Source organism: Myxocyprinus asiaticus, chromosome 29, assembly GCF_019703515.2.
Source record: "Myxocyprinus asiaticus isolate MX2 ecotype Aquarium Trade chromosome 29, UBuf_Myxa_2, whole genome shotgun sequence".
In the NCBI taxonomy this organism is placed as follows: domain Eukaryota; kingdom Metazoa; phylum Chordata; class Actinopteri; order Cypriniformes; family Catostomidae; genus Myxocyprinus; species Myxocyprinus asiaticus.
This window is the reverse complement of record NC_059372.1, coordinates 24,449,775-24,458,914: the sequence shown is the minus strand read 5'-3', so window position 1 is coordinate 24,458,914 and position 9,140 is coordinate 24,449,775. Positions and strand designations below refer to the sequence as shown.

The window sequence follows — 9,140 nt, the reverse complement described above, 5'->3', positions numbered from 1 at the left end:
GCATGTAAGGCAGAAGTGAAATATAAATGATTCATGATAAATAAGTAAATAAAGAAATAATTTTTTTAAATACATAATCATTTTACAATTAGTCCATAAAGCTATAAAAAACACAAAATTAGGCGATTTTCAATAGTAAAAGGTATTATATAAATATAATGTTATAAAGTGCATTTTCTATTGTTAATTATTTTATTTTCAAAGACTTTTTAGATAAATTTCAAGTTGGTCACAGTTACGGTGTCATTTATCATACGCATGCGCAGAAGATAAACAACAACGCCTGAGGGCACTGAGAAGTCGTTATTTTCAGAGGAAAACTTTGATTTTATGGTAAGTAGAGTGCAGAGTTATCTGAGTTACTGATTGTTTTAGAATCATAATATTTTGATTTTGCTTTGTAAGGCAAACAAAAACAAAATCGGTAATAGTAAAAGCGATGGAATTTTCAAACTTGAAAAACATGGTCGTTGTGTGTATGTGCGCACGCGCACTAACGGCTGGTTCCGTTAAGTGGAGCTCAGTGTGTGTGTTTGTGTTTGTGTTAACGCGCACGCACTGCACTGCACTGCACTGCGCTTCATTGTCAATTAATGATTACATTTTACGATAATAATTACCTTTAAGAGAATTATACAATTAAAATATACAAACACTGTCTTTAAGCAGAAAAACGTGGTTTCACTGGATTGGACTGTTTGTTTTCATAATGTTAGTTTCGTAATGTAAGTATAAATTTGTGTAAGTTGCTAAACAAATCTAAAGAAAAGACAAGCTAAGACAAATGGGGGAATATCTTGACCTTTGTCTGCATTGTTCCTTACAGTCAAATCTATCTGACACTTTTACAGCTCTCATGAACAAGTGTATCTGGACTATTCTGAAGAAATAAGTAACAATAATCTTCCATTTGTCCACTTCCTGATGGGGAGCACACTTGATTTTTGGTGAAAGGAAGTGATCACAACTTTTGAAGACCAATGTGAAGAGCAGATGGCCTGCTATATTTTAGTAGAGTAGGGTGACCAGATGTCCCCTTTTTCCAGGGACTGTCCCTGTTTTTGGTGGTCTGTCCCCAACTGGAGCGGTCCCGGAAATGTCCCGTTTTTCCTGAGCATTCAAAACAGCCCGCATAGTGAAATATTACATGGCAAGAAACTTAGCCCGAGCAGCAAAGCCTATCGTGTGCTGTTCATTTTGACTAACAGAGGGGGCTGCTCGCTGTAGCAGCTTCAATTCATTCATCTTCCTTTACTGATTACTTGGTCCGGCCAGTTTTGGCATTAAGAAATGGACCAGGCAATTGAAGAGAATTATAATCATTAACATCAAGGTAAGGCACATAATAGCTATTTATGTTATAAAGTTATGTTCTTATGTATTTTATAATAGGTTTTGAATTCGGCGCGGTATTGTATTGAAAGTTTGGCCTTCATAATGTTTGAATTCCTGCACAGACCGCACAAACTGTAAAATGCTGGTTAAAAGTAGTCAAAATAATCCCTGCAGATGAACAAATAAAATCAATAATTGTATCTTTAATCAGTGTGTGTTGTGTATATCAGTGCTATCGGCCCAACATCCCCTCTCCTTCCCTCTCACACTAGTAATATCACACATTGACTAAAGGAAGCACCTTCTCACATACTTGCTCATTTGTTGTTTTAACATATATCCGAAATAAATTTCAAAGAAGACATGGAAAGAAGACATAATTTATGTACAATATATTTTATGTATAATAAAATATCTCCATAGAAATGTACAGTTAGTCAGTAAATCACAGCATAGATTACATCGCGCCTTGCAGGGATAAGTATTTTTGTCTTTTTTTCCAGAAAAAATATCTAAACATTTTTAAACTGGCATAATATTTTAAGTCTTGTTTTGAGAGAAATCTAACCAAATTTGGTGAGTTTATGCTTAAAACCAGAACAAAACTGTTTGCCAATGGGGTAAGAAAAAGAAACTTAATTCTTACCCCATTGGCAGATTTTTTTCCTCCTTGTTTTAAGTCTAAATACACAAATTTAGTCAAGACCTAATATCTTAAGCCATTTTGCTTGACAATAAATCATGTTGTAAGAATGTTTAGATAATTTTACAGGAAAACCAGTCAAAAAGACAGATTTTTTGCAGTGTACAATAAAACCACTGATGTAAACATGTTTCCCACCCCCCAAAACTATTTAAGCTTTATTATTGGTTTGTGTTTTCCCCCCAGGATGCCGTAAGTTAAAGAGAGATACTCTGCTTCCTGTGCCGGCTGTAAACAAGCTTTCAAAAAATGAAGAAATATGCAAATTTTCACAGAATTTAAAGTATAAGTGCCAAATTTAGTTACCTCTATCTTCACCACACTTTCCAGTATTTATAGATTAGCTGTAAGATTTAATAGCTGAATAAACTAATGAACATATTCTTGTATTTCTGCAAGGTTTCAGACAATGTTGATGATGGTGAAGATAAGCACAGCATTGCCCAACATGTTGAATGCATGGGCAGATGGAGTCACGGAAGCTCATTACGTTTGTCAGCATACAATAAAGTAGGTGTTTTGTCAGTTACATTGCCACTGTTGACAGTTTTTGTAAGTGATCTTGGTTTTTAAAAGACACACTTTTAATTTTCAAGGTTTAAGATGTTTATTGTCATGGTGTCGTGCTCCACCAGACTAAGTCTGGTAAGACTATGAATCATCCATGTTGATTGTACGATTAACATTCCTTACCACTGATTTATAATGACAGTGGTTATGCATCTCCACTTTTCTCATGATCATTTTTTTATCATCTTCTAGAGGAAATGAACAGCACTTGTCACATTGACACTGACAAATGCGTTATCACAAATCTGTGAAAACTTTCTCACCTTGTGGAAAAAGTTCCAAATGCTGCACTTACGCAAGTTCTGCAGCTTACTTTGAATTTGTGTGAGACTGACATGGAGGGAAATGGAGTGTGTTTGTCAACATACTACACTAATATATTGTTACATTTTAGGGCATTTTGTGTATTGCATAGTTTTTTGTTTATGTTTATTCCTTTGTGTTTTGTGAGGTTTTGCACTGACAGTGACAATGTATTGTTTTATTGCTACATAGTGGTATACTGTAAAAATGTTTTCATTCCAGGTTAGTGCTGCCATCCTTCTCATGCTGTTGCTTTTTAAAGTAAAGGAGCCAGCACTCTGCCATTGATCAGGTAACTTGCACACATAAAGAATGTGGACAAAATGACAATCACCTATTATTAATGTATATTATTCTCAGTTAACAGGAGTTTTATACATTATATTGTACATTACGTTATGTAATGCTTATATTGCTTAAATACTTAAATTGTTTTTAAATCAGTTTTTCTGTCCTTATTGCTGTTCAGCTTAGGAAATTTAGGATGGATGGAGGGGACATGATGGAGAATGATGGGCGTATTGATATCTCCCTGATTGTTTGCCTGCTGTACTCTTTGTATGATGTGTATATATAGTTAAATATCCAAGATGTCCAAGTTAAAAAAGGCATAAAATGAATTGACTGGTCCCTATAGCTAGTGAAAGGGTTTTTAATTCCATAATTGCCTACTTCTATAAATTCTGCCAGAGCATAGTTGCTTCGGTTTTCTATTTATTTATTTATAAAAAAAATTTTACTTTGACTTTGCAGTTTATCCCAGAGGAATACTATTGAAAACCTATATGCCACAGTGGCATATTTTGAGTTTTTCCACAATGGTGGTATGTCATTGTAACAGTTCGTGGAAAGTAGGAAGATGGGGCTGGCTTGACAAAACACATAGACATTTATTGATGCACTTTTCAGCCACACACAATAACACACTGCTTCACACTACGTTATGCTTTCCAGCTTCACTACACATAACTCTGTTGGCTTTTCAGCTCAACACTACACACAGACAGCTTTGTGCGTCTCTCTCTCTCTCGTCTGCCACTGTCTCCTCTCCTTAAATACTCCCGCCGCACCTCACTGGAACGTGAGACCGGTGTGGCACACAGGTGGACCTCATTCACCACTTATCTTCCTGGTCTGGCTCTGCCCAGACGCTGATCTGCCCCACCCTGCTCGCCACAGTCATGTAATCAATAGAATCCAGTGTTAACTTGTATTAATGTTTAAGACTTCAGCCATACTCTCCTTCATCCCCCTGTTTTAAAGGAAAAGGTAAACAGTTAAGCCAGTTTCATTCATGTTCCTTAAATGCAGTGATTGATTGCTACAAGGTGGCTTGTTTCTCAATGAATAAATACAGTACATTCAAAAGTTAAATGTTCCTCTTCTCAGTGTGTAATTCCATTAAAAAATAGATTTTTGTGTTGCACTGTTTGATATTGTGCAATTTTGTGTTGATTGTTGAAATGTTAGTGCCTTGTATTCATATGCTCTCGTGCATGCATTAGGATTGCACGGTATACCGGTACTAACGAAATATCGCGATACCAAAAATTTTAACGGTACCATCTTGTTAATTTCGGTACCATATTAAAGTATGCTGCCATTAGCAAAATGTAATGTAATGTGAGGATTTTGAGATGAAATAAAAAACCATTTGAAAATAATAAAAAAAAGTTTCGATATGGCCAAGTGTGATCATTAAACAGCAGGATATCATTTAATGAAATAATATACAGTCAAATGCTTGCCACAGAACAAATGAGAGGCGCCGTCCTGCTCTGTCATCTCTGTCACACACACAAGCAGGCACACACACACAAATGCAACACACACTACAAATGCTTGATTTTCATGCAGTGTGTCCAATAGTATCAATCTGCAGAGCCGCAGAGCAGTGTGCTTAATGTATAATTGGCTGTGAATTCTCAAATGACCATTTTTACCATTGCAGCTTGGAGATTTCAGCTCACGAGTCACGGGAAGCTTGATATAATGAACCCTTCACAAACAGGAAGAACTTCAAAGATCTTTCAAAATTAAAGTTCTGCTGAAATTAGAGCTCTATTCAACCGGATGTGTGAAATTGAAGACATTACAACAAAAAAATATTACTGTTGTATAAATGTGTAATGTTCAAAGTAGTCGCAATAGTACTTATAATAACAATAATATAATATTAAATGGTTATATTATTAATGTAGGGCTTTACTGGTTGTTTAGATCAGTGTTACTATCAGAAATAATTAATAATTTTTTTCTGTAGTTATTAATCAATATTTAAATTAATTAATTGGATCTAACTCATTAAAACCTCATATAGGACTCCAGTAAATGTAGTGTGCTACGTTTAGGAGCAAGTTTGGTTATTAGCAATAATTAATAATTATCAAAGATAATTATTAATTATTAAAATCAATAGAACATTGATGAGAATCAATGTTAGCTTTTTTTTAATCCTTCAAAATCAACACTTATCAATTGTTAACATCGATGAAACATTAAAATTAACACTAGCTTATTGATCATTCTAATTCAATCAAAGATAATTATCAATTATCAAAAATCAATAGAATATTAATAAGGATTAACATTGACGGGGCACCACCCTGAAATCAGGGCTAATAACCGAATATTAAAACAGTCTCAATATTGGATTGTTTTCTTAGGAAAATCGACATCCGAAGAATATCGATTTTCGAATAAAAAAACAATGAATGAAGGTTTGAATCCGAGCACTGACATCCCGTCAGCACGACACAGGCGTATGCAAAACAAACCAAAACACTTCTCTTTGTAATATAAACAAAGTTTATTTATGCAGTAATATCAATTAATAATTAATACAATGCAGTCAATAAACTTCCGACTTACAACTACAAACTAAACAGTGATATGATTAGATATGGAAATAAAAATAATCCTATAACACATAAGGTGTGTGTGTGTCAGTGTGGTTAGTGAGAGAGAGAGAGATGATTAAGTGACAGCCCAAAAGCTGATTTCGCGATAGCTGGAGATGAAGCAGCCGTGTTTATCACTCAGAGACGCGGTGGACGGCTCGTAAAAGTCCCTTGTTATTTGACTCTTTAATGGATGAACTCAGTTGCTGTCTCACCCGCGATGGCGAAAATGCACAACAATCCAATTTGGTTGGACTACAATACAGCAAAACAAATTCGTGATAATTAATACCCTGAGTATTAATAATTAGCGGACATGGCGGTCCGTAAACTGTACAAGCAAAAACCTTGAAACACAAGAATAACACGTTATAATATTCTATCTCTGCCCAGACGTAAACCTCTTACTTGAATCGCATGAGGACACAGGTAGAATGTGTTTTCCTCCGTCCTTTAACTTTGACCCGGTTTCTTGAGGCTCGTGTGATGACGAGAGCCGTTTCCTCGCTCTGTCGGCAGCCGGTACGGCTGTTGAATCTTGGCGGGCTGCCGGAGAACTCAGAAATGTTGACTTGATTGAAGATGGAAGAGAAATCTTTAATCTCTGCACTTCTGTAGGCCAACGGATGAAGATGCGAATTGCTCGGCGGTCTCCTTTGGATCCGTTAGAGTGTTCGGTTGAACACAGAGTAATCTTAACTCCTCCAGCGAGATGGAGATTGTATGGCTACAGTTTCAAGTCGGACATTACTTCCTTATGCCACGAGGTTGCACCGGAGAGCAGCAAAAAGCTATGTCCGTATTCGGTGAACTAAGTCGCTGGAAGCAACTTTGGAAGCATTTCAGAATTATTTGAAGTCTGGATGATGTCATGTTTGAGGGACGTTCTGTTGTGTGCCTCAGCCAATAGGAGTTGAGAGTTCGATCCTTTAGAGGGCAAGGCTTCATGGATCTGTAGTCTGTTTTGGACTCCCTTTGTTTGATTTTGGCGCGATTTTTATCAGTAAGATTTACGACTTAGAAGGAGGGGGCTTGAGGAATGTTTTTGACTGTTAGGCCTGCCTTTGTCTTCTATCTGAATACATGAGGCCCAACATTAATATTATTATCTGTAAGCAATATCACAAAAGCAAGTGTACTGAATATCAGCATGGTGTGATTCAGCCATGGCAGCCTTTTGCCTCAGATAATCAGATTGTTTTCGTTTAATATTCATGAAAATTCATGAATACTGTAAAGCTCTGTTGTGCATCTTTTTTGTTTTTACCAGAAATAATATATATTATTATATTTTAAATATTATTATTGGCTCTATATTGTTGAAAATTGTTATATTTTCATTTTAAAGCTGTACAACATGTATTTGATTAAACACAATTTGATTATAACCTTTAATTAAAACATTTTAACATGGAATCCAGAAAAAATAATAATAATAATTATAATAAAAAAAAAAGTAAGACATTATGCAGTTCTTTTTGTCTACTAATTTTTGATGTAATTTCATAGCAAATCTGATTTTTTTGTTTTTGTTTTTATTTGTTGCCTAAGTATCGAGTTAGTATCGATACCGAGGTACCAGGGCTGGTATCGTACTGAAGCCAAAATTTTGATATTGGAGCAACCCTAGCATGCATTATTCATGTACACTGTAAAGGCAATGAACATATTAACCATAATTTGTTGAGTCTTGTTACTTCTGGATTTTTTTTATTTTTTGTCAACTGGTTTTATTTAACAAATTAATTTAATTATATTAACATTAACCTTTTCATTTATAAGGGTTAATATAAATAAAAAGCATAAATGAAAGAGTTTTGGATCAATTAGTGCCATTAAGAACCTTTTTTTTTTTTTTTTTTTTTTTTTGAGTGATTCTATTAAGAACCTTTGGAAAGGGTTCTTTGTAGCACCTGAAAAGGTTCGTTGTGGCACTAAGGAAAAAAATGGTTCTTCCATGGCTTCGCTACGAAGCACCCTTTTTGGTTCTTTGTGGCACTTGTCTTTTTAACTGTAGCTTTTGTTACAGAACTTTTGGAAATAAACACTTTACAAATGTTCACTTTATGCTTATGTAAAAAGAAAGAAAAGAAACATTTTTATCTCTTTTATGATAAAGAAACTTGAATATCTTGAAACTTAAAAAATGAATCAAAGATAGTTCTTTTTATGCAAGGAGATTTGGAGCTTGATGCCATTTTCTTGGAAGAGTCAGCATATCTAAGCAATGTCTCAAATGTTAATAACAAGCACAAATAATTAACTCTTTGCCTTATTTTTGTTGGTATGCCTGTTCTTCCAACAAAATGTCATAGTTGCTTGGGGTTTTAGTAGGTCATTTTTCCAACTCAGCCTTAACCTCAAAATTGCAAGAAATTCAACCCCTGAAACCACCTTTGCCATTTTAAATGTCAGAAGGAGTGGTGATGTCATGTGGTTGCAGCACTGGAAATGTGACAAAAACATACCAAATGATTTTAAGATGAAAAGAGCGATCAAGCATGCAGTTCTACACACATGGATATAAATGGATAGCGTTTGAAAAGCAAGAAACATTTTTTCAAAATAAATGCAAAGAGCCAAAAGCACTTTGTAGTGTATAAATTTGTCTCGTTGTTTTTTCAAAGCATTTTTTTTTTTTTTTTTTTTTACTTTGTGATGCTTTTTAACATAGTACTGTATATGAAGTGCATGCAGTAACATCTTTTTAGTTCGAAGAGAGCATGCAAATGACAACAGTTCAGACATTTGTGAGTATAGTTTGTTCTGAACGAGATTCTGACCTCGTTCACTTTATGCTGTCCTTCAAAAAAGTACACTGTGCTGGGCTTTCAGAATGCTAAATGCTCCCCAGACAGGAGACTGTTGGGAGTTAAATTACTAAATGGATAATAAGTTAGTCTAATGGAAGCTCCGGCCACCTGGACTCCGCTGGCCTTCCTTTCAGATGACAAATTTAAAAATAAATTTTAACATGCGCCTAGAATCAAAGACAACATGTATTGCTTGTTACATAATGGTAATAATAGTAGACTTTCTCATAATAGAAAGAAGGTGAAGTCCCGTTATCAAAATTTAAGAATGTTATTAATGGGTATAGAGGTAGCACAAAATACAGTAGGAATACATTCTAATGTTCATGTCTAATTTAAAGTCTGCAGGAGGATTTTAATCTGAAAGCAGCACTGTGGTGGGTCGGATCGGGACTGTCACATGTAAATATCGCAGACTCCTCTGCGTCGATTTAAGGAGCGCAGCTGTGTTAGAGGGGGCTGGAGCTCTGAACATCATTGCATCACTAAAGCTTCCAACGGCACTGTTATTTTACA

At 35.2% G+C, this 9,140-nt stretch overlaps 1 long non-coding RNA gene across 1 annotated transcript; it reads left to right on the top strand.

The window, feature by feature from the left end:
- The first annotated feature begins 274 nt into the window (after positions 1-274).
- Positions 275-4,285, top strand: LOC127419687 (uncharacterized). The gene is made up of 4 exons (XR_007893708.1): positions 275-333; positions 2,438-2,548; positions 3,134-3,203; positions 3,381-4,285. It is a non-coding gene; the product is annotated as an uncharacterized LOC127419687 (long non-coding RNA).
- Positions 4,286-9,140: the final 4,855 nt, after the last annotated feature.